Source organism: Paroedura picta, chromosome 4, assembly GCF_049243985.1.
Source record: "Paroedura picta isolate Pp20150507F chromosome 4, Ppicta_v3.0, whole genome shotgun sequence".
NCBI lineage: Eukaryota > Metazoa > Chordata > Lepidosauria > Squamata > Gekkonidae > Paroedura > Paroedura picta.
The window spans coordinates 61423532-61450632 of NC_135372.1; the positions used below are offsets into that span (position 1 = coordinate 61423532).

General features: G+C 41.9%; 1 protein-coding gene and 1 long non-coding RNA gene across 2 annotated transcripts in view; one reads left to right on the plus strand and one right to left on the minus strand.

Moving 5' to 3' along the window:
• LOC143835461 (uncharacterized) overlaps window positions 1-22216 on the minus strand; it is a 60724-nt gene extending 38508 nt beyond the window's left edge. The window contains exons 1-3 of the long non-coding RNA XR_013230156.1: window positions 22049-22216; window positions 17848-17975; window positions 16191-16347 (exon numbers count right to left, since the gene is read on the minus strand). This is a non-coding gene — a long non-coding RNA (uncharacterized LOC143835461). The remainder of the gene's footprint in view (window positions 1-16190; window positions 16348-17847; window positions 17976-22048) is intronic.
• LOC143835459 (uncharacterized) overlaps window positions 1-27101 on the plus strand; it is a 398092-nt gene that overhangs the window by 17747 nt on the left and 353244 nt on the right. The gene's annotated exons all lie outside the window — the stretch shown is intronic.

Sequence of the window (27101 nt, forward strand, 5' to 3'; positions counted from 1 at the left end):
TCAGTGGTTGCTCTTCCAATGTATTGTCGTAATAGTAATCATAGTATCACATTGGCAAAATGCTCATAAATGCCTGGGGATTTCCAGAAAGTGGGTTACTTAACCTAGGATCCCACCTAGAAGATGCCATTCTTAAGATGTACCAAGACCAACAGATCACACCAGTATTGCCTCTTGTTTTCTACATATACACAGGGTTGACAAGTCTCCAGTTTGGGCTGTTAAGTTCAGAATTAATTATCAAGGCCTCCAGGCAGCAGGTTGAAACCTCAGACCATGGGAACTTGATGGCTTCTTTGAAGAATACAAGAAGAATAAAGTTATCTGCACACATTAGAAATGGGTGGCAACAAATCTGTTACTAGCTGCATGTTTGAGACATACTTAATTTCCACATTATTTTACTTTGTGAGATGAGTTGTTAATGTGGGACATATCTTCTGGTGTGCCTCATCAAACAGAAATGAATACAGACATGACATTTGTAGTCCTGCCCATGGAGCACACCAGAAGATGTAGAGGGCCACATAAGACCCAGGGGCCTAGCCAGCCACTGCACACCCAGTGGGGGCCAAGGCAACAGCTGCCCTGCCACCAAAGCTGCACCAGCACCAGCCCCAGGGACCTAGTCAGCTGCTGTATGTTCAGTGGGGGCTGAGTCAGCCTATGCCCCACTACTGAGGCCTTGGCAGAAGCCATGCTGGCCCTGGTGGCCTAGCCAGCCGCTGCACACCCAACGGGGGCTGAGGCAGTAGCAGAGGTAAGCAGAAAGAGGAAAGAGGAGAGGGGAAGGGAAGGGAAGGAAGTGTGTGTGTTTGCTTGGGAGTAAGGTTGGGAAGTTGAGAAACCAACAGATAAAGGGGAAAATGGGAGGGGGGGAAGGAGTCTCTCTGTGTATGTGTGTATGTGTGTATGTGTGTTTGTGAGGGAGGGAAGAGGAACTAAGGAGGAGGTTGGGAAACCAACAGGTAAGTGGGGAAAAGGGGGGAAGGGAACGGCATCTCTATATGTGCATGTGTGTATGTGTGTTTGCAAGGGATGGGACCCTGACCAAATAGCCCCAGAGCAGGTACATGTTCCACATTCTCTCTGAGAGTCAGACTATCAGTAGATTTTTTTTCATGTCTTTAAAGACACATTATTGTGACTGCACATCTTCATAGATACTATATGGTACATTTCATAGTAGTGTACAAAAGGGATACTGCTATTCAGTGTGACATCACACGATCCACACAGTTACATTACCAGATAAGAACATAAGAATCCTACTGGCTCAGGCCAGTGATCCATCTAGTCCAGTCTCATACAGTGGCCAACCAGTTCCTCAGGAGAGCCTACAGATGTGATGTGAAAGACTTTCCCCGAGGTTACCCCTGACACTGGGATTCATAGACTGCCTGCCCGTGAACATGGATGTTCCTTCATCACCATGGCTAGTAGCCACTGATAGATTAATCTTTCATGAATCTATTGAATCCCTTTAAAAGTTGTCTATTCCTGTAGCTACCACTACAATGTCTGACAGCCAATTCTGCATTTTAATCCCTCTCTATGTTAAGAAGTAGTTTCTTTTTTCTGTCCTGCATCTACTGCCCATCAGCTTCGTTGTGTACTCTTGATTTCCAGAATTTTGGAGAGAGAAAACTTGTCAACTCTCTCCACTCTATGCATAATTTTATAAACCTTTATCATACCCTCCCTTAATTGTCTCTTTTCCCCAACCCCCTGATCATCTTGATTGCCTTCTTTTGTTGTTTTTCCAGCTCTGTGATGTCCTTTTTTGGATACATTGACCAGAATTGTACATGGTATTGCAAATGAGGCTGCATCATAGATCTACACAGAGACATTATAATATCAGCTATTTTATGTTTCAATTGCTTTCATAATAATCCCTAACAAAGAGTTTGCCTTTTCTTCACTGCAGCAGCATGCTGGGCTGACACTTTCATTAAGCTATCCACTACAAACTCAGAATCTTTTCCCCTCTCCGCAAGTTCAGATCCCATGAACCTATACTTGAAGATGGGATTATTATTTTTTTTTTGTCCCAGTGCACATCACCAAATGTAAGGTGATGCACATTTGCTGATACTGAACTTCATTTGCCACACTGTTGTCCACTCACTCAGTTTGTGGAGATCCTCTTGTAACTCTTCACAGTCAGCCTTGAATAATTTTGTGACATTTGCAAACATGGCAACTACAGTACTCACCCCTAGTTCCAGATTATTTATGAAAAATCAAATAGGACTGGCCCCAATACCAGTCTTTGTGGAACCCCAGTGCTTTCTTCCTTCCATTATGATAACTGTCCATTTATTCCTATTCTTTGATTCCTTTTGATTAAACCAATTTTTAATCCCATGACTGCTAAATTTACTCAGAAGACTTTGGAGAGGTACCGTGTTAGCAACCCTTTGAATGTCCAAGTACCATATATACTTGCATATAAGCCTAGTTTTTCAGCACCTTTTTCACACTACCCCCCCCCCCCCCCCGATCATACGCTGGTATATATGGTAATTGAAATAAAAACCTGCTCCAGACAGCCAATTGTTGCATTGCCTTTTGCAAATGTGTACGGCAAACTGAGCTTGCTCTGGCAGCTTGTAGGACTATGATGGTTTGACTGAGGGACTCTGATATTTTTTTTCCTTTTGCCTTCACTTCTTCCTCTTCTTGTCACTTCTTCCAAACTATTATTTTGGTTTCTGTGGGTAGGGTGGGTTTTGGGGCTGCTTTGGGATTTACTGTTTCTTTCTCCTAGTGTTTCTTATTTTATCTGAAGGGCAGCATTGTTTGTCTTTTCTTCTAGGGGTTGTGTTTCTTTTAAAAGTTGATTTTTGCAGTTCTTTATTTCAGTGTTTTGTTCTGTTAGGGCACTGTAGCTGTAGTTAGAGTAATCCATTCTCTCAGTTTGGTAACTGTTGTACTTGTTGTTGTTGGTTGCCAAATTTGGGTACTGTTGTTCTGCTCTAGTTTGCTGGCCTGGGGGACACTGTTTGGTTCTCCTGCCAGAGCTGTTCTCACAGAGCAGTTCTGTCAGAGGTCTCTCATGGTATCTGGCATCAAGAGAGGAAGGGAAGGTGATTGTAAGCCACGTTGAGACTCCTTTGGTTACTGAAAAGTGGGGTAGAAAAACCAGCAGCTATTAATCCTCTTGACTTTTTTTTTGGTTCAGGGGGAGGCTGGATGGGAGAGCCTATGATGATGGAGCATTTCCCACCTTTGGCTTATATGTGAGTCAATAAGTTTGCCCAGATTTTGTGGTAAAATTATGTGCCTCAGTTTATATGTGGGTTGGCTTATATGCGAGTATATATTGGTATAATTTCTGCCAAGTCACCACCGCTTATATGCTTGTTCATGTTCTCAAAAAAATTCAAAAGGTTGGTGAGGCAGGACTTCCCTTTTCAGAAACCAGGCTGATTTTACCTCAGCAGCCTTTGTTTCTCTGTGTGTCCAATAAGTCTATCTCTGATTACAGTATTTACTGATTTGCCTGGGACAGATGTGAAGTCAACTGGTCTGTAATTTCCTGATTCCTCTCTGGGCCTCATATGCTACTGTCCATAGAAGATGAATTTCGTGATAATTTATACATATGAGCTAGTATTATGTTTGGCTATACACAATAAATATTATTGTATTGTACATATGAGTTAGTAGGTCAGGGAGTGCCAGGTGAGTCTTGGGATGTAGGATGCTAAGGACTTAGCAGTCCAGTGCTGCTAGTGTCTTAACCAGTGTTTGAACCTGGTAAAAGCAACACTTATTTAGCATTAGCCATAGTTAGATGTATTATTTATATGAATTCAGCCCCCCCCCCCCCCCCGGTTACTAGGTTCAGCTATTAGACCAGCCTAGAACCACTGTTCAAGCCACCCTTGGTTTCTTTACATCTCCAGCTGTTTCGTCCCATTGATTCAACTGCATTGGAGGTTAGGGAGATTTTTCTACTTGTTCTGTCATCTTGATATATTAAATTGATGTAGTACATTGGGAATTGTAATTTTTAAGATGTTTATTGTTGTATGGTTGTGTTATGTACAGATGTTTATATGTGTGTGTGTGTGTGTATGTATGTTGTGAACTGCCACAAGCCAGCTTGCTAGGAGCAGCAGTATACAAATCAAATTAATTATAAATAAATAAAATAAAATAAAGGTGAGACCAATCTAACTCTTTTAATCAAGTTAAAGAGATTGGAAATATTCTCTCAGTGTTTGAACCTGGTAAAAGCAACACTTATTTAGCATTAGCCATAGTTAGATGTATCATTTATATGGGTCAATTGACCAAATAAACATACTACTACTACTACTGCCATAGTTAGTGAAGAATAACAAGATGCTCCTGTTAAATTATTAACAAGTGTTCTATGTAAATGTTCCAAGATGTTTTATGTAAACTTCCCAGAGCCGTAGGGAAAGGCGATATAAAAATCTAAACGAATAAATAAATAAACAAACAAACAAGTAAATAAATAAATGCTGACAATAAAACAGAAAGAGAATTTGGGGAAGAAAGGGACTGGGGAGAAAGGGGCAGAATTTGGAAGTGTGATTACCCTTTCTGGATAGGGTGTAACTGACATCTGCACCACTGGCCAGGAATTTGGGAGTGATCTTTGATGCCTCACTTTCCATGGAGGCTCAGATCACAAAGGTAGCCCAGGCCCCAGACAACATTTTTTCATCTGCACCAGGCATGGCTACTAGTGCCCTACCTGTTCTTGGAACACCTGGCCAAAATGTTCCATGCAATGGTCACTTCCAGATCACACTCCTGTAACTCGCTCTACGTGGGCCTACCCTTGGCTTTGACCCAGAGATTACAGCTGGTACAGAATGTAGCTGCTAGGGCCCTCACTAGATCTTCATGGAAGATCCATGTCCAGCTATTAATGAGGCAACTGCATTGGTTGCCAGCCTTTTTTCGGATCAAGTTAAGGTCTTGGTTTTGACCTTCAAGGCCATATGTGCGACTGCTTACTTCCCTGTGCCACCTGTGGTGCACTTCACTCTGTAGGGTATGAATTTGCTGATGGTCCCGGGGTCCCAGGATGCACACCTGGCCTTGGCCAGGGCATTTTTGGTCCTGGCCCTTACCTGGTAGACTAACTCCCAGAAGCACTGCAGGCCCTATTGGAACTCTCTAGGTTCCTCAGGGCCCGCAAGATGGAGCTCTTCCACCAGGTATTTGGTTAAGGCTGGACATGATAAGTACTGGGGAATTCAGCCCCGCCCCCCTGGTTACTAGGTTCAGCTATTAGACCAGCCTAGAACCACTGTTCAAGCCACCCTTGGTTTCTTTACATCTCCAGCTGTTTCATCCCATTGATTCAACTGCACTGGAGGTTAGGGAGATTTTTCTACTTGTTCTGTCATCTTGATATATTAAATTGATGTAGTACATTGGGAATTGTAATTTTTAAGATGTTTATTGTTGTATGGTTGTGTTATGTACAGATGTTTATGTGTGTGTGTGTGTGTATGTATGTTGTGAACTGCCACAAGCCAGCTTGCTAGGAGCAGCAGTATACAAATCAAATTAATTATAAATAAAATAAAGGTGAGACCAATCTAACTCTTTTATTCAAGTTAAAGAGATTGGAAATATTCTTTCCATGCTAGGCAGAACTGGGTATGTCTCCTGTCAGCTCATTTTCTTATTATGGTACATTATGAACTTAAAAGTATCTCTGTATGATATTTGTATATTGGGGGTAGGGTGGGGTGGGGGGAGATATCAGATCATAGTTGTCAATGAAATCCACCAAGTATGCATTAGCCATAATTCTTTGTCTCTGAATGTACACATGCAATTATCTTTTAGATATCTTGTCTTCTATTAACATGACAATTGTCATTCTTGCTTCTACTTTAGTTTGTGAAAAATGTTTATGTAGAAGAGGGAAAGAAACCCTTAATCATAGATATAACAGACATTTTATATGGTTACTGCATTGCATTTTCATATTTAAATTGCCTTTTTATATATACTGTGGAAAGTTTTCTTGTACTCACATTCTTAATAGATGTACAGATTCATGGAAGACGGAGTCAACAGATTTCTTACACTTCTAAAAAACCCCAATGTCTCTCAGTACATTGAGCAAGAGCAAAAGTGGTGAAACTTGCTCCTTTTCTTGCCTCTACAGACTGTCACATAATATCATATGCAAAATTCATGTCTAGAAAACAAGGCTGACTTTGATTTCATATGGTATGAGGACCAGACTGTAGGAAACATCAGAAGATCTGAAGATGTATCTCCTTTCTTATTTTTAACTGGGGGTAGAGCTAATTGGGTTCTGGTCTTTCTGCTAAGAAGTAAGGTTAGCTATTTTCCTCATGCTGTTTTCTGTTCTAAATGTCCCTTTCAAGATGGTGTCTTTGCTCATGGATATCAGTTACAACCTGGAGATCTTCTAGAGTAACAGCTGTTCTCTAGACTAAAGAGATCAGTTCCCTTGAGAAAATGGAGGGTGCACTCTATGGCATTATACCCTGCTGAGTTTAGGTTTGCCAGCTCTAACTTGGAGAGATTTTGGAGATACAGCCAGGATTTGGGGCAGGGAGGGACTTCAGTGGAGTATAATGCTATGGAGTCCACCCTCCAAAGCACCCATATTCTCCAGGGGAACTGATGTCTGTTGCTTGGAAATGAGCTGTAAAACTGGGGAATCCCCAGGTCCCACCCTGGAATTGGCATCCCTAGTTGAAGTGCCCCCACAAAAGCCATTTCCCCAGGCTCCATCACCAAATCTCCCAGAATTTTCCACATCACCAAATCTAGGGGCCATTCCGCACTCGTCCAAAATAGCACAATGGTTACAAATTGAAATCGCTACAGTTTTGCCATTATGCACAACGTCGTTGACAATCTGCAACACTCCTGAAACCGATCCGCAAAAAGCGCTTCGTTGTAGCGCTTTCAGGGAAATCCCAAAAAGTGGATTCACCCTCCGGAAAGCGCTACACTCTTGCAACCAATCAGCAACACTAGCGAAAAAGTGCTGTGCGTTACCATTGTTGCGGTTTCTGCAAAGTCCCGCCCCCTAGCTCTCTCCTCTGATCTTCCGGCGAAGCGTTCGCCATTTTTTTTCTCCGAGCGAGCGGAGATCAACGCACCGGCGAGCCTTCGTTTACCCAGCGAGGCTTCCCTGGCTGCAGAGCTGTTTTAAGTCACCAAGCACGAAAAAACACACAGCCCCGTTTGCTGGTTTATTTTCCCTTTATTTTTTACTGTATTTTCGGCCGAAAATCGTGCCCGTGCCGGGGGGGGGGGTGCTTTTTGGGATCATGATAACGGCCACCCATTGGCTGCTTGACAGCCAGGGGCGAGACGAGCTCGGCAATATCGCTTCCTGGCTAGCGATTTTTGCCGAGACCAGAAACCTGTGGGAAACGATAGAAACACAACTGGATTCCACTACAAAGCCAGGTATGCATAACGACGATTTCCACTATTTAAAATGGCATTTTTTCGTCCCGCAACCAATTTGCCACATAGATCCTAGTGCGGAATGGCCCTAGGTACCATATGTAGAGCCTAAAACTAGTTGCAGCAGCTGCTAGTTGTTTTAGGGCCATGGAGGAGAACTCAAATGGGCTTGGAATGCCACGGGGGGGGGGAGGCTCCTGTCCTCTCATGCAGAAACAGCAGTGTTTTTGCTGTTCCATATGTGTTTTTGCTGCTCCACAGGAAGTATTCCGTGCATGCTGAACTGAAGGGGGAAATAACTCTCTCACCAGTGCTGTTTCCATGTGAGAAAATGGTTGAGGAGGGGAACTTTTCAGCTGTAGGGATCCCAGACCCAATGTATTAAAAACCAAAATGTGTAGTATGGCCCTTAGTTCCATGTCACCTGGCACTCTGCTCTCATTAGATTGTGGGCTGGGGATGGGCAAACATACAAATGGATTCCATGCATGATTGATTCTGCTGGGGACTTGGAAAACTTGAGCTTTCTTGAGTATTTGTCACAGTAGTTTGGAAATAAAAGAAAGTGTGATTCCTGCTAGGTGTGCTAATGTCTCATGCGTGCAAAGGGTGGGGATGCTTTGGAATATCTGAAAGATAACTCATATGGGGAGATGCACAAACTTCAACTATGCATATGAGTTTACTTTTAAACTTAATTAGGGAAATAAAATAAATTGAAAGTTCAGGAGTAAAATGACCTGAAATAGCCAAATAGTTTTGTGAAAACATGATGGCTTTGGAATGAGTCAAGTGCTGTATGGAAACACTATTTTAAAATACCACGGGCAATTCATATTGCTGCAAAGCTCTTAGGACCAACATGCAAAAGTGGTATTAGTAATGAACATTATTTACTACAAGTGATGGTCTCATTAAACTCTTAGGGACAATACTAGAAGGAATATAGTCAAACATTACAACATAGTTGGTCCAGGAGAGCAAACAAGGTATCTCCCAAATTATTTCTGAACCATGGTACTATGTTTCCTCTTGATTCTCACTGGTCTCCCGTGCCTTCATCTTCTGCACCAAGTGAAAGAAAATGGTAAGTGTTGAGACCCATGCACAATGAATAGACAAACTGAGATTTGGAAGAGTTAAGAAACTAGTTTGAGGTTAGTGCATGCAAATCACTTGAAATCCACAAAGCAGAAAGGGAAAGTTCAGAATAAGAAGCTATGGTTCTTTCAAATACTGATTCTGATTACAGAAATAAACTTGAGTTATGTTAGTATTTTCAGTGATATATTATTTACTGTGAGAGACGGGGGGTATAAATAAGATAGATAAATATGGATTCCTGGTATCTAAGTTTGTCCATAGTTACTATGACTCTTAATATGTAGGATGATGATATACTATTGTCGAGTTCAATGTTGGTATAAAGTTTAAGTGAACATCTAAATTTATTGCTCCTCCTTAATTACATTACAGAATGTTTATTTTCGGAGCCTTTTCACTAACAAATATGAGGATTTTTTTCAGTTTCAGCATGATAATGCTGAAGTATGTATACTGTTTCTAAATTCAGATAATAAAACCTTCCTTTTGTTTACCACTGTGTTGATGGTTTCTATTTCAATTTTTATTTCATTTGTGTCCTGTTTTCCCAGCTACCAAAGACTAAGAGACAAAGAAGTACCATCTCTAACCCTGGGTATATTTCTAATTACTGTTTTAATAAAACAAAGACGTTTATACTTTAAAATTCCATAAATATACCAAACAGTAAATGTTATGTGCTAATTAAGTTATACATAATGCATTTCATGTTTTTTGAAGCAGTAAGAGTAAATTTCATAAGACAGTGAGTTTTGGGTATAGTTCAAATTGTCTTAAAATTTCCCATTCCCTTCCCCCACAATAAGTAAAATATAGCTTCAGACATTGTAAAACTTTTTACATTCATGTTATATGTTACAACCACCTAGAAAAGTAAACAAAAGGACTGGCAGAAGGATCTATATATTATTGCCTTGCAGGGGGATATTGACCACCTAATGAGGACACTGACAACCATAATTTTGGCATAAAATATTTGGCCACAGCCTTTATTCAACATTGAGCGTGGCAAGCATGGGAAGAGAATCATGCCATCTTGTGGTTACCCTACCACAAGGAAGCCCACCACAGCCTGCCTCTCAACGGGTTGCCTTGGCTATCCAGCCCCAAAACCTGGACATAATGGCAGGCTGAAACAGGGGGGGGGGGGAGGCACCATGGAGTGACCCCTCTGGGCACCAGCCTCTGTTGGGTTCTCCTGCCCCCCGGAAATGCTAGCCTTCAATCAGGCTCTGCATCCACACAGCCCTTTAAAGGGCCCCCCAAATCTAGGGGAGGACAGCGCACAAGCTTGGCCTCCCCAAAATTGATCCTTCCCATGCTCCACTTCCACCACTGAGCCCGAATAGGCATATATCTCTTCGAGCTCCCGCCACCGCTCAATTTTGCAGCCAATTCAAAATAACATGTTGGATCCCATGGAGCCAGATGTCCATGCCCCACTCCAACAAGTGCATCCCAAGTGCACCCCATCACTCTTATAAAGGGCCCAGAACTGCAAATGCCATACCATGGGGCCCCCAATGAGTAATACACATCCCAATACAGCTAGATACCCAGGCTTTAGCTCCACCTGAGATCACAGAACTCTGGGCGACAGGTGAAAGGGTCACTCGCCACCAGGGGCCATTCCTTGGTGATTGTCCACTGTGCCCAGTGGGGCTTCTTGTGAGACATAGCTTTTAGCAACATGGCATCCTAGCCACTCAGCCCAGACCATAAGTGTCCCTTGAGGTTACCAGGGCCCAACACCATTGCCCCTGCCAATGCTGGCAAAGTGTCATATGGCATTTACTGCAACAATGTTCCCAGTATGATACTCCCTTACTACAACACTTCACTTTTTCTCTTAGGAAACTGGCCTTTGATAAGAAGGAATCACCAGTTGTTTTGTTCACAGATCACAGAATCATAGAGTTGGAAGGGGCCATACAGGCCATCTAGTCGAACCCCATGTTCAATGCAGGATCAGCCCAGAACCCTGATTCTGAGAGTCTGTACCAGATCCTAGAAATGTGAGACAGGAAACGGATTTTGTTGGTATACTTCCATCCCATTGCCTGACTGTCTCCCTGCCTCAGCTGATTGAAGCAATCTCAGATTTGATGTTGATGAACATAAGAATTATTGTCCTCTGGGACTTCCATGTCCATGTTGAAGCTGCCTTGACTGGAGAAGGTTAGAGCTTCATGGCCACCATGACAACCATGGGACTGCCCCAGAACATTCTAGCCCCTGCTAATATAGCAGGACATTCACTTAAACTGGTATTCTCTGGGAACAACATGCATGGGGGAATTTTACACATGGCTCTTTCATGGACCAACCATTATCTGGGGAGGTTTATAAAAGAGCAAGAGTCCAGTAGTATTTTAAAGACTAGACTAACTAAAATTTGTGGCAGGGAATGAACTTTTGTGATTCGAAGTGCTGACTTTCACATTACCTTAAAAGTACACTTGCATTACCTGATGTTAACATTTTTTCCCCTGTGTCAAGACAACTTTGTAAATATCCCACTATTGTCCCATATCTTTGTGTGTGTTTTTTTGTTCCTACTAAAACTGGTTTCTCCGGTACTTTTTTTTTCCAAAGAGAAATGTATTCACAAGAAAGCCTCTCCTCATCATCTCAACTAAGTGTTGGTGACTTCCAGAACAACTCTGCTACTAAAATCCACCCAGAAACGCCGACAGGATTGGATACAAAAACATTGTATCATAGTGGAAAAACTTTTCAATGATTGGTGCCTGTGTTAACACAAGCAGTCATTGCCACTGGGAGCACCTTCCCCCTTGCTCTGCCTCGTAAGAGTGTGTCTGATCTGGTCTCCCCTCTCTGCCCCTCACTTCAATCTGAAAAGCTAGGATCATGTCCTTCTTTTGCTTTATACAAGAGCTGACATCAAAGCCAAGGGGGCTACTCTCATGTATCTTCCTTCAGATCGTCTTGACCCTTTGCACCTTTCTCCTGATAGGCAAAACCCTTTTCATTTTTGTTACATTATTTTAATGATTTCAGTTTTTAAATGTCAGGTGCCTAATGACTGAGCAAATAATATCTTGGTGCTTCAGAGTTGCTGTTTGAAAGCTTCCTGCACTTTACACAAGAGTAAATTCCCTGAAGTCAATGGGGCTATTTTCATGTTAGGCATTCACACACTGTGAAGAATGAACAAGGCTGCTGAGATGCTCAAATACTGCAACGTGTGTGCAACTCCCCCCCCCCTCCCCAAACACATGAAACCTGTGAGGGGAAGTCTGGACTGATCCCAGCGATAGAATGAAAATCTAAAGTGGAACAATGTGTGTGAAACCGTGAAATGTGGCTGCAGTCTGGTAAATGCCAATGATTCTCAAAAGCTCATCCCCCAGCATATATTTTTATTATTTTATTTATTTATTTATCTTTCAGATTTTTATACCACCCATCACAGTAACCCAGATCTGGGTGATGTACAACATTATATACTAATACACTTAAAGATTCAAAATTTAGTTAAAACAATCTGTTCCACTTAATATTTATGGTAAGGCCTAGGAGGAGGGGCTGGTCTAATGGCTTAAGTTCCACTCAGTGCTTCACACCCACTCAGATCAGCTGTCCCACCCCTGAGTGCCTCCTCCTCCAACTGGCTTGTATGACTATCCAGTGGTCAGCCAATGACTTAGATTCAACCCTTGGTTTTAGAAGCTGGGTCCCTTGGGTCCTAAACTCTAACTGCTACATAACTTTGACTTTCATGAAGTTGCCGATGTTGAACAATAGCAAGCAACCAGACCTGGGTGAGTCATACAAGTCATGAGGTAGCAAGTTGCCTGGTGGCTGTCGATGGGGCTGGACCTCATGAGTCTTCTCTCAAAGGCTGAAAAAACTCTGGAATGTATCCCACTGTTGCCTCCACCCTGTGCCTTTTACTTACAGAATCCAAGACTTCATCTGGCAGTACTGTTGTGGTTGCCTAGTAATAGCCACTGACAGTATTCCTTTCTTAAAATGGCACTGCTGCTCCTACTATTTGGGAGGAGTTACCAGCTTTTCCCCCTTCAAGGATCGCTGCCTTGTTGTGGCAAGGGGGCTTGCATAGCTCAGTGAAGCTATGAGCTATGCCGTGCAGGGCCACCCAAGACGGACAGGTCATAGCTGAGAGCTCTGACAAAAGGAGATCCACTGGAGAAGGAAATGGCAAACCACTCCAGTATCTTTGGCATGAAAACTCTATGGACAGTTCCAAAAGGCAAAACGATATGACGCCGGAAGATGAGCCCCTCAGGTCGGAAGGTGTCCACTATGCTACTGGGGATGAGCAGACGGCTAGTACGAGTAGCGTCAGAATGAATGAAGCGGCTGGGCCAAAGCCGAAAGGACGCTCAGTTGTGGAAGTAACTGGAGGCGAAAAGACAGTCCGATGCTGTAAAGATTTTTATTCCATAGGAACCTGGAACGTCAGATCCACGAATCAAGGCAAGCTGGACGTGGTTAAACAAGAAATGAGAAGACTGAACATCGACAGTTTAGGAATCAGTGAACTAAAATGGACAGGAATGGGTGAATTTAATTCAGATGACCATCAGGTCATACTGTGGACAAGAATCTCGCAGAAGAAATGGAGTAGCCTTCATAATCAATAAGAGAGTAGGAAAAGCAGTCTTGGGATACAATCCCCAAAATGACAGAATGATCTCAGTTCAAATCCAAGGCAAACCATTCAACATCACAGTAATCCAGGTCTATGCCCCAACCACTGCTGCTGAAGAGGATGAAATTGATCAGTTCTATGAAGCCCTACAACACCTTATAGAAGCAACGCCAAAAAATGATGTGCTTATCATCATGGGGGATTGGAATGCTAAAGTAGAAAGCCAAAAGATAACCGGAATAACAGGCAAGTTTGGCCTTGGAGTACAAAATGAAGCAGGGCACAGGCTGGTAGAATTTTGTCAAGAGAATACAATGGTCATAGCAAACACTCTTTTCCAACAACCCAAGAGACGACTCTACACATGGACATCACCAGACGGTCAACACAGAAATCAGATTGACTATGTGCTCTGCAGCCAAAGATGGAAAAGTTCTATACAGGCAATAAAAACAAGACCAGGAGCTGATTGTGGTTCAGATCATGAGCTTCTTGTTGCAAAATTTAGGCTTAAATTGAAGAAAGTAAGGAAAAGCACTAGGCCACTCAGGTATGAACTAAATCATATCCCCAACAAATATACAGTAGAGGTGACAAATAGATTTAAGGAATTAGATCTGATAGACAGAGTGCCTGAAGAACTAAGGACGGAGGTTTGCGACATTGTACAAGAGGTAGCAACTAAAACCATCCCAAAGAAAAAGAAATGCAAGAAATCAAAATGGCTGTCTGAGGAAGCTTTACAAATAGCTAAGGAGAGAAGGGAAGTAAAAGGCAAGGGAGAAAGAGAAAGGTACACCCAATTGAATGCAGAATTCCAGAGAAAAGCTAGAAGAGATAAGAATGCCTTCTTAAATGAACAGTGCAAACAAATAGAAGAAAACAATAGAATGGGGAGGACCAGAGATCTTTTCAAGAAAATTGGAGATATGAAGAGAACGTTTCATGCAAAGATGGGTATGATAAGGGACCAAAACGGTAGGGACCTCACAGAAGCAGAAGAGATTAAGCAAAGGTGGCAAAATTATACAGAAGAACTATACAAGAGCAAGCTTAACATCCCTGATGACCACAATGCGGTAGTTACTGACCTGGAGCCAGACATCCTGGAATGTGAAGTCAAATGGGCCTTAGGAAGTCTGAGCAACAATAAAGCTAGTGGTGGTGACAGCATTCCAGTTGAACTATTCAAAATCTTAAAGGACGATGCAGTAAAAGTGCTACACTCAATATGTCAGCAAATTTGGAAAACTCACCAATGGCCACAGGATTGGAAAAGGTCAGTTTACATTCCAATCCCAAAGAAGGGCAATGCCAAAGAATGTTCAAACTACCGCACCATTGCACTCATTTCTCATGCTAGCTAAGTTATACTCAAAATCCTACAAACTAGGCACCAGCAATATGTGGACCGAGAACTTCCAGAAGTGCAGGCAGGATTTCGAAGAGGCAGAGGAACTAGAGATCAAATTGCCAACATACGCTGGATCATGGAAAAAGCTAGGGAGTTCCAGAAGAACATCTACTTCTGCTTCATTGACTATGCAAAAGCCTTTGATTGTGTGGAGCACAACAAATTGTGGCAAGTTCTTAAAGAGATGGGAATACCAGAGCATCTTATTTGTCTCTTGAGAAATTTATATGCAGGTCAAGAAGCAACAGTGAGAACTGAACATGGAATCACGGATTGGTTCAAAATTGAGAAAGGAGTTCGGCGAGGCTGTATACTGTCGCCTTGCCTATTTAACTTGTATGCGGAGCACATCATGAGAAATGCGGGATTAGAGGAGTCACAAATTGGGATCAAGATTGCAGGGAGAAATATCAACAACCTCAGATATGCAGATGATACCACTCTAATGGCAGAAAATGAAGAGGAACTAAAGAGCCTGTTGATGCGGGTGAAGGAGGAGAGTGCAAAAGTTGTCTTGAAACTCAACATCAAGAAAACAAAGATCATGGCATCCGGCCCTCTCAATTCCTGGCAAATAGATGGGGAAGAAATGGAGATAGTGACAGATTTTATTTTCCTGGGCTCCAAGATCACTGCAGATGGGGACTGCAGCAAAGAAATTAAAAGACGCTTGCTCCTGGGGAGGAAAGCTATGGCAAATCTAGACAGCATCCTAAAAAGCAGAGACATCACCCTGCCAACAAAAGTGCGTTTAGTCAAGGCTATGGTATTCCCAGTTGCAATGTATGGCTGCGAAAGTTGGACCATAAGGAAGGCCGAGTGTCAAAGAATTGAGGCTTTTGAACTCTGGTGCTGGAGAAGACTCTTGCGAGTCCCTTGGACTGCAAGGCGACCAAACCGGTCAGTCCTAGAGGAGATCAGCCCTGACTGCTCTTTAGAAGGCCAGATCCTGAAGATGAAACTCAAATACTTTGGCCACCTCATGAGAAGGAAGGACTCCCTGGAGAAGAGCCTAATGCTGGGAGTGATCGAGGGCAAAAGAGGAAGGGGACGACAGAGAATGAGGTGGATGGATGGAGTCACTGAAGCAGTAGGTGCAAACTTAAAAGGACTCCAGGGAATGGTAGAGGACAGGAAGGCCTGGAGGATCATTGTCCATGGGGTCGCGATGGGTCGGACACGACTTCAAACATAACAACAACAACAACCAGCTTTTCTGTTGTCATGAGGGGAAAGGGATTATCTTGTTTAATTTTCCTTCTCACTACTGCCCCACTCTTGTTATGTTGGTCTCATAAATACTTATAGTGTTTTCTGGGGTCTAAAAGAGTACTTTCTCTCACTTGAATGTAGCAGAAGAGCTGCTGGATCCAGCCTATCAATACACATTAATCTCATGCTATTATATGAAGATTTAAATGAATGAAGAACGTTGATGTAAGATGCATTTCCTTCTGGAAGACAGAAGACATATGCTCCAAGTAACAGTTGGAAATTCTGGCTCTTTGGGAAAAAAGATCTCAAACATTGTGTAGGTAGGACATTTCAGTTTCTAGCAAAGAAAGGAGGTGCTCTGACCTTGTGGTGTGCTGAGGAAACCCAAAATAGCTGCTGATCCAGGTGCTGCTAGAGGATGAAAGCTTCCCTCCCAGTCCGAAGGACATGCTGCGTGCCTGATGCAGAGGCTGGATAGAGGACACAATCAATCAGCTTAGCTGGTGATAGTGGATTCCCGCTGAGATAAAAAATATGGAGAAAATCAGATAAAAGCATATATATATATATATATATATATATATATATATATATATATATATATATATATTAAATTGCTGTGCCAAAGACAGCATGTTTTAGAACTTGGTCTTTAAAGCCCAGTTTGGCTGCAAACCGAGCTGGCTCCTGTTTCTTCTCACTTTGAGAGCAGGCTGTCCCTTCAAGCACGGGTGGGTGACATTTCTGGCATAGTGGTCTGGCTTGAGGAGTTTGCATTGGCAACTTCTAGACTGTAATCAGACTCTGCATAAACAAAGTGCTTTACTCTCCAGGGCACAGTACAGTAAGATGGATGAGTGTACATGTGCAAGTGTCTATACTATTCAGTCCTAGGGTAGACTCTACTGGATAATGATAGTTCTCATCCCCCAGTCTCAAGCACCTCCACACCCACAACAATGCAGCATCTAATGTGAACATGGACATTGGTACTAGAGCTTGCAATAAGGCCAGATGCCAACTTTGCTGCCACGTAATTCCAATAACAGAATTACTGGACCTAACAACATCACCTACACCCTCAAAGGTTTATTCACTTACTGATCTTCTAACATTGTATATGCCATTAGATGCCAACAGTGCCCCTCTGTTCTCTACATAGGGCAAAGAGGTCAAACCCTCCACCAAACAATGGATATAAGTCTGACATCAAAAACCACAGGACTGAAAAACCTGTAGGGGAACACTTCAACCTTCCAGGACATTCAATAAGGGATCTCAAAGCAGCTTTTTTATTGCAAAGGAACTTCAAGAACAGACTAGAAAGGGAGATTGCAGAAATGCAAGTTATTACAACATTCAAAACAATGGACTCAACAAGGATATAGAGTTTTTAAATCTCACTATGCATGCTAACCTTATTCAACTCTTATATCCACATTCCTTACAATCCCCTCTTCTTTTTATTTTATTTGGGACAATGTGGCTGTAATGTGATGTTAGTAATAGGTAATGTAATTTTGAATCTAATACTCTGGTCTCAGGACAAGATAACTTGCCAGCACAGCTCGTCACTTGCCTTAAAGGTAAATCCAAAACCATGAAATGTATATGGTTATCTTCTGCACTACTTTATGTGTGAAGCAAATAAGGCTGAGAGAGTGTGATTGGCTCTAAATCACCTAGCCTAGTGAACTGATTGGGAATTTGAATCTGTGTTAGCACTATCTCATCCACTCCAGTTTCAATCTATATGTTTGCTCCACTTTAAAAAAAAAGAACACTTTTGTGAAGCAGAGCACTAAGGGTGTGCTGTTTGTGGGGAACTTATCCCACTTTGAAAACTAACACTTCCAGTGGAGAAATGGATGTCACTGAATGAATTCTTCCTTCTAGAATAGGAGCCAGCAGTTTGGGAGGTACTTACCTGGTCCTCTGTGATCAATTGCCACGGTTAAAATGCATAATTCATCATGAGTATTCTCTCTTCAAAAAGGAAAGACCCTATGAAAAGCCTTACCTAAAGTTCCTTGTTGCTGTGGAAGTGGGAAATGTGAAGCATCAGCATCTCAAGGATGGATAGTAGGAATTGAGAGCTTTCAGATAAAATTCCTCATCTATTTGAATGCAGAATTATATTTCTTTTCCCTATCAGAAGAAAGGGGAAAACAGTTAGGTCTGCTGGTTAGAGTAAAGCTCGTTCCTAATTAAGTAACAGTTTCCCCAGGAATGATATTCCAATGGTGCTAAGGGTTGTGCACAAAAAAAATTCTATCAGAATGCACATCCTTTTTGCACATTAGGCTGGTATTATTTCCCTAGGATTATTTCCCTAGGATATATATTGAATGAGTGACCTCTGTGCGTTTCATTTTGTATGGAGATAGGGGATGGTTTTGCAATCTAATCATTTTGATGTTTTTATTAAGTTCCATGTGATAGCAAATGTACATGAATCTTAGATGAACTGGTGAATTTCTGGTTAACTGTTGGATAGGGAAGAAAAAAGCACAGTGTCTATATAGGGCAGGAGTTTTTGGATTTTTTAAAGGCAAAAGCTTAAGTGCATAAACATATGTTTTCCTGTGCTTCAAAAGCTTTCATTCTGACTTTTTGTCTGGTAAAAGACTAGAAATTGCAACAGGATCAAATTGTAAGAGGGAGATTGAGAAGACTTTGGGGGGAGGTGATATATTGGCATCCACTCTCAAACACCTGAGGAACAGAAGTTACAGACATCTCCAGAAATGGTGGGTATAGAAGCAAGCCAGACAGATGGTATCCAAGTTCATTGGGAACATCAGCATCAACACCATGTAAGAGAGATTTCAACACTCTCTGAAGGGACAATGCTCATGTCATAACGCTCACAAAGGTTTTGGGGGAGTTGGTGAGAAAAGTATGTACATTTACTAGTTGAAGGGATCCTGGTCTTTGCAAGCAAAGGAGAAAAGATTTATCTTGATTCATATTGGTGGGACTCTAAGTTGCTCTAAGTCACTCTAAGTTGCTAACTACTAATCTTCAACCTTCAGACGATACGACTGAAATTTAGTGAACCCTTCTTTTAGACAAAAATTGCCCTTGTGTACTGGCAGCCCAGCAAGAATAAAATATTTTGTTGATAGATAGGCTATATGGATGATTAAAATTTTGTTATTTTTATTTATAATTACAATTGTATACCACCACTTCTGGCCAGACTGTTCAACAGTTGAAATAACAGCTACAAACCAACCACAGCCTTCCCCCCCTCCCACCTCTGCAGCTTCGAAGACCACCCCCAACCACCTCGCACCTCAGGGTGGAGTGTGCAGAAGAGGGATCCAAACCATGGCCTTAACCAAATGCCTTGTGGAAGAGCTCCATTTTACATGCCCTGCAGAACTGTGAAAGCTCTTCCTGGATCTGTGGCTCTTCCGGGAGTTCATTCCAAAGGTTGGGGCCAGGACCAAAAAGGCCCTAGCTCTGGTCAAGGTCAGGTGCACTTCTTGAGGGCTGGGGACCACCAGCCTGTTTAAACTTGCAGAGTGTAAGGCTCTGTGAGGGGGAAGGGAGTCCTTCAGGTATGCTGGGCCCAGATGGCAGATGGCCTTAAAAGTCAAAATCAAAATCTTAAACATGATCAGGAACACAACTGGCAACCAATGCAGCTGCCACAGCACAGGCTGGATGTGTTCCTGTGGGAAGCCTCACAGTGAGTGACATTTTGCACCAGCTGTAACTTCTAGGTCAAGGATAAGGGCAGGTTGACATAGAGTGAGTTAAAGAACTCTAGCCTGGCGGTTACCATCACATGGATCACTGTGGTTAGTTGCTCCAGGTCCAGGTAGGGTGCTAGTAGCTTCACTTGGTGAAGAGTGACCTGAGCCTCCATGGAAAGGTAGACATCAAAGGTCATCCCTAAATTCCTGGCTAGGGGTAAGGTCTCCAATTGCATCCTGCAAGCTTCCTGTTCTGGCACTTGCAGAGCTAAGCGTTATTTTTGTGCCCCCTTACACACATGCAAACAGCTTTATGACCCATGAGAGGAAAATGTTTCTTTCTGCATAGACTAGATCAGGACTTAAAACATGGGGTGGGACCTTCTGCACTCACATAATGTACAGTTTTCCCCTGTATAATTGTTAAACCCTGATATGATGTCTTTCATGAATATGTTAGTGACTTTATAGCCCTTACTATATCAGTTATTATATCAGTGAAATAGATGGGGAAGAAATGGAGATAGTGACAGATTTTATTTTCCTGGGCTCCAAGATCACTGCAGATGGGGACTGCAGCAAAGAAATTAAAAGACACTTGCTCCTGGGGAGGAAAGCTATGGCAAATCTAGACAGCATCCTAAAAGCAGAGATATCACCCTGCCAACGAAAGTGCATCTAGTCAAGGCTATGGTCTTCCCAGTTGCAATGTATGGCTGTGAAAGTTGGACCATAAGGAAGGCCGAGCGTCAAAGAATTGAGGCTTTTGAACTCTGGTGCTGGAGAAGACTCTTGCGAGTCCCTTGGACTGCAAGGCGAACAAACCGGTCAGTCCTAGAGGAGATCAGCCCTGACTGCTCCTTAGAAGGCCAGATCCTGAAGATGAAACTCAAATACTTTGGCCACCTCATGAGATGGAAGGACTCCTTGGAGAAGAGCCTAATGCTGGGAGCGATCGAGGGCAAAAGAAGAAGGGGACGACAGAGAATGAGGTGGCTGGATGGAGTCACTGAAGCAGTAGGTGCAACCTTAAATGGACTCCGGGGAATGGTAGAGGACAGGAAAGCCTGGAGGACCATTGTCCATGGGGTCGCGATGGGTCGGACACGACTTCGTGCCTAACTACAACAACAATATCAGTGATTCACCACTGGTGTTGTCTTGTCTACATACATAAGGGAATCCATTTCCAGTTTAGTTGTGAGTAACTAACCCAATGCTGTGTAAATGTAACCTTACCAGGAGATTAGTTAGCTCCCAAGGATTTTTGCTGTTTGTGAAGTGACATCTGTGTTTGAACAAATGTACTCATTTTGTTTTTCCAGTTTATTCAGATTTGCATGTATAACTCAGCCTATTTTGCTGACGGCAGAGATCATGGCTGCTTCTTTACCTATACTGCCCTAGCCAGTCCCACTAACTAAAAAACGGAATGCAGAAAAACATATATATGAATAGATATGACTATGGAAAAGAAATTATTTTATCTTTGTTTCCCCTTCTGAAGAAACCAAAGGTCATCTCAAAATGGCTCTCCACCAAGTTGCAATTACATGAGGACATTCACATAAGAGAGCTTTTTAAAGGACTCATCTTAATGTTATTGATGATAAGGAACATGTTAGGCTTTAGGTGAGAAAAATTATAGGATCCTGGAGAAAGTCCATTAGAATAAGTAGCAGAAATCTTTGTGCACCAGAACAAACAGAAAAATAACACACAGTTTACTCTCTTCCCCTCTGCCTCTCTCATTAACTAATAACTGTTTAACTTGGAGTACCACTTTAGAAAATAGCTTTTGGAATAAGAAGGGAGTAATAGGATAGTGCAGGTAATCAGATTTGTTGGAAGCACTAGTAATCAGTTTCCCTAGTAAGCTTTGGGGAGAAATATTTGTACACACACTGAGATGTGTAATAAGGACATGGTGGTATTAGTCTGGCTCCAGTTGTAAGGGACTGACATGTTGATCTCATGCATTCTTGTGGTTGATTCTCATGAGTACTTTGAATATACCCAATATCTTACATGTTAAGGAAATGGTAATGCAAAATATTGGATGACAATTGCTGGAAACCAAACCGTAGTCTTTGCAGAAAGAAATCCACCTCTCCTGATCTCCTGGTCAAACCACCTGTAAATGACCTTGCAAATCTTACCCAATTGTATATTTATAAGGAGAATTATACTGTATATCCATTCTAATGTCTAGTGAACTATGATAAAACAGTCATCTGTAATGGCTGTTCCAACTCCCAAGCATTTGGGGATGTATTTTCTACTTCTCTGATGACTGATGGGCCATGAAGAACCTATGTAAAGTGGAGGCTGAATAGAAATGACAGACCTTTATTCTCAGTTTGTTGTTCCAAGCAGAATTTTGCTTTACTATCAAAGGGGCTGTAAATGGAGCACTGAAGATAATGACTCTAGACAGAAATTAGCCAGGAAAAAACTCAAGTTTGCTTTTAAATGTCAAGTTTCATTTATACACGCAGCAGCTTAAATTTCACTTACCTGACAGTGTCCTTCAGATTGACAATTGTGATAGGATGATCTCGTTTTCAATAATCTCTCATGTTTTAAGGTGTTTTTGTAATGGTTTCTATTGCATTTTAAAAACAGAAGGCCTAGGCATATCCTGATGCCTGCTAGGATATTTCAAACTTGATTTCTGAGGTCGCTGACAGCTTCTGAAAGATTTAAGAACTGGCAGCAGGAAATGTTCCCATAGAACCCATACTGCAAACTTTTTTTTTTCCTCTGGAAAAACAGCATCGTTTAGCAGATCATATATCAGCAATAAAACTACAGTTATGCAATAATGGTTCATTAATATGCTAAATCATAACATGGGCTGTTCTGTGAAATTGAAAATGGAACCTGCAGAAAGAACAGCCCTCCCCCCCTGACCACTCAGCTGCGGTGCAGCAACTATTATTTTTAACTTTGAAATGGCCATTTTGATTTGCACGGGAGATAACGTTGACTTCCAACATTTTTATTTCTGTATAAACAGATTTCTATTTAGGTTAAGGTTAACACAGTAATACAGTTCTATTCGTGTTTTTTCTTTTTAAAAAAATCCTTTCAAATCCACTGTGGTATTTGCAAGAGCACTTTTGTTTGGAATGTAGCTGCTAATTTATCTTTTCTGCCTTTACGATCGTGTCAGAGCTTCACGACTTCTTTACTTTTTTTCTAATCTAAAATAATCCCCCTGAAATCCCTTGATTGTCTGTTTGGACCTGATCCACTTCTAAAGAAGGAATGTAATGGGCTTTATGGCACTTACTTGAAAGTAATTTATCCAGCGGAGTGACTGTGCATACTTGAGAGAGAGAGAGAGAGAGAGAGAGAGAGAGAGAGAGAGAGCATGCTTTATGGAAAGCGGGGAGTGCTATTTAATTAGCCAAAGGGAAAGTAGTTCATGATACAATCTGTTCCAATCGTCTTGGACATTAAACAAAAAGCCAAGCTAAGTTATTTATGTACATGCACTTTATTTGTAGCAGCTTTGTGTAACCTCGTCGGCAGAAGTTTGCAGCACCATCTTGAGAATTAAAAGAACATTTTAAAAGAGACAAGTTTCCTATTTAAAAAATTCAAGTAGGAGTTTCATGTCCCACTGCCTATGAGGCAAATGCATGGGTATTAAAATCAATCGACAAGGGCAGTGTTCCAGAGTTTATGCTGGGTAACATTTTGTTTCCTTGTATCTTTGAGTTTTTGTACTCAGTCAGATTGCTACAAAAAGCATTGTGAGGTTTTGAAAGGGGAGATAATTCTAGATGGGTATCTTTGTCAATCTGTAGTAGCAAAACAAACAGGAGCCCAGTGGCACCTTCGGCATGAGTGTTAGTGAGTCAGAGATCACTTAATCAGAGGCACATGATATCTTTTAAGGTGTCACTGGACTCCAGTTATATTAAACCAAAAGCCTTTTTTTTCTCAACAATGTTATGAGTTACTATCTGGATGTTTGAGATGTACTGCTGCCCACGTGTATTTAAAAATGGCAATTCATTTGCATTAGCAATGGATTTTTTTTGTTTAGTAGGAAGCTTTAATTACATGAAGCAGTCTAATGCAGAGTCAGATTATTGCTCCAGCTGTGTTGCTATTCTCTGCTGTGATTGGCAGTAACTTTCTGAGGTCAAAGGTAACAGAGCATGTTTCACAGGACCTTAGATCATTTAACAAGAGATGCCAGAGATGTTTGCCCTACCACTGAACCATGGCCCCATTTCCATTCCTCTAAGCAAAGAACAATACTCAATAAACTGGAGGAAGCATCCTACAAAGACTGTGTTATAGTTAGGTTGTCCACTCCTATGCTGTCATGCCACTTTTGTGAGACACAAGTACCTTTTTGCATTGGTCTACGTTAGTGAGAGGCAGCTGTGAACACCTTTTGAGACAGTGTGCTGAGAAAGCAAATTGTTCTGAAACTAGGGTGACTGGGGTGCTTGGCTAAAGGGCAAGGGTTGCTGATGTCAAAATAGGGTAGTGATCAGCAACAGGCTCTGTGGCAGAACCACTAACTTCTCATGCAGAAATTTCCATTGTTGAATTGTGGCATCCTCTATTAAAGCACTGGAGATTGCAGAAGTTGGGATAGCAACAGCCTTTCTGGGCTTAAGATCTGGTTGATCTGCTGTCAATCAGAGCAGAGTCTCATGGTATAAAGCAACTTCTGGTATTCTAAAGCTTCTTCCATGATCCAGGTGTAAAGGGATCTGAAGCAATGCTACAGGATTACCTATAGTTGCTGCTGTACCAGTACTGGGGAAGTAAGATTTCTGCACCAGTGCTGAGACTCTTTCATTGAGGATGGCCCACCAACCAGAAATCTGTCCAGTTGCCAGAAATTTGATAATGAAGGTGAAATTTTTTGCATAAGTTTCACTTTATGTGTATTTTTTATATTTTAAGTCAATTCAGTTAAGCTATGGTTAGTGGACCATTTCAGTTTTTTCTACAGCTGACACTGCAAGGTATCCATGGATGCCATCACAGTCTCAGTGGTAACAGCTGAACATGATGAATGGTAGTGTGTGTTGCACACACATCTCACATACCAGGTCAGGAATCCTCACCATGGTGTCTGTGGGTTCCTTTCTTGATAACCATCAAATGTTTTTAGAAAGTTTGTGAGGTCAGATGGGGCTTTTGCCCAGCAGGACTTCTGACAGGCCAGTGAAGATCTGATTGGCCATGTAGTTTTTTCAAAAGTTCCCTCAGCTGCAGCTGCCACCACAGCACAAAAGTTTTCACTGCATGACTGAAGATAAGATATGTGTGTACAAGAAACAAAACATCAATGTATTCATTTTAAAGGCATTCGATTAAACATGTTGAAGAGTGCCTATTAGAGTTTTACATAACCTGACATTTTGTCATTGTCTGGTTTTCTCTATTATTAAAGGCAATCTGTTACACCCTGAACTCTCTCAGTCTTCTTATGCACTTCATAAATTTCCAAAGTCCCCCCACTCAAAACAGATACTCGAGATGCCCTTAAATGACTATGATTTCATATGAAGTTTTATAAGGTCACTAGAGGCTCATCCAGCATTTTGTTTAGTTCTGGATAATAAAGGCAGTACAGAGTAGGATGGTTCTGATGTTTCTGAAGCATTGTGGTAACATATACAAAGATCAGTTGTGTGCAATCTCACCAGGAATTCCTCTAGTGATGGGAACACAGGCTCAGGGCTTAACATTATGGAAGGGAGGGAACAAGAATTAAGGGGGCGTTGGGCTCCTGTTCCCAATCTTGTTCTATACTGACTTGGAAGAATGTTTGACAGGAGACAAAGTGCAGCACATTTTGTTGGTTTCCCCTCCCCTTCCCAAATATGCACAAACAGCTGTTTTGAATGATCTTGCTTGTTCCAGCGAGGTGCATGGCAAAGCTGTGACATTAAACATGCATGGCCCACATTCAGAGAAACAGACAACATCTCATTGGAATGGGTGGGGGAGTATATTTGCATAGCCTGGAAGCTCCTTGGCATGTCATGACACCACTTTGGTCTTCTTTTTGCCACTAAATAATGGTGGAAGCATAGCTGAGAAGGCACAGGGGACAATTAGTGGGGTAAATTGACACCATACACGCCTCCTTAGGCTTCAGGTCCTGAACTGTAGTAGAATCATGTAAACATGTGGGTGGAAAGTTATTAGAACCCTCTTTCCTTACATGTGTTGTGGAAGAGCAAATAATGCCAGTAGAGCAAATCTTCCTAGATCTGATGTACCTGCCAATGAACCTTATTTTTCCTGGACCCAGATCCAAAAATCAATGGATCTAATATTCATCTTGCAGTAGTTTGCACCTGAGTTATGCAAGCACAGTTTATAACATTGGGTTGGATCTGCTGGAGCATTTCTGCAGTTGGAATAATTTTACAGAATCATAGAGTTGAAATGGCTTCTATAGGTCACTAAGTAGAACCCCCTGTTCAATGCAGGATCAGCCTAAAGCAGCCTTTTCCAACCATTTGACTGTGGAGTAACCCCTGACAAATGTCTGTAACCCTGAAGTGAGGTCAACTGGCCATGCTACCTTGTCACACCCCTGGAAGTGATATGTCAACCCCCTTTAAAAAAACTCAAAATCAACCCCAAGAAGACTCACCCAGCTGGAGAACGGTGGCCTTCTATGTCCACCACTGGGACTGAAAACCTAAGCCACAACAGTGGGCAGGAGCTAAATTTTTAAAATATATTTAAAAAAAATTAAATCCCCCCAAATCAGCCTAGGGTTACATGTATCCCTGGTTAGGAAACTTTGGCGGAAAGCAACCCTGTTTGTCCAAAAGCTTCTTCAAGGCTGCCCATGAGGGGGAGCTCACCCTCTCCTTAGACAGCCGATTCCATTGTTGACCGACTCTTACTGTAAAAAAAATATTTCTAATAGCTAGTCCACAAAACACAACTTTGCTTCTTTCTCCTGCTGCATCCCCAATCACTGATACCAGGAGTCTTTTCAGTGCCAGGAATACTACTACAAACAAAAATGCTCCAAAACTATCACAGGAACGTGGGACCAGTTAAGGAAGCAAACCCGGTTGCATTCACCACTTCAGTAGCAGTTGAAGATAGAAGACTATAGACTGGAAGAATTGTTGGCCTGATTCTTACTTTTCTAATTTAATTTAAGAGCCACTGGGTCCAACAGCACTACATTTCATCACTGTTGAAGCTAGGTGGACAAAAAGCTTATGACACCAGCTGGTGACAAATTCCTCCCTGCAAAAAAACAAATAAAGATATGTCAATGGCCTTTGGATGCTGTGAAGAAAGAAAAAGGTGTCTTATCCCACAAGCGGAGCTCTTATGAAACCTCAAGTTTCAGCATTTATGGACTGTCTCTTTGTAGTAGAAATACTCAAAATATTATACTGGCTCTGTTCTTTTATCTAGAACAACAGCTCGGCATGCAGAAATTAAAGCAATAAAGTTTTATTCCTTTCATAGTTTAATATTTTTAGTGAATTGTTTGTACAGAGATGCGATGCAAATGTTTTAAATAAATCAATACGTTTTCTTGGCATGAGGAGTA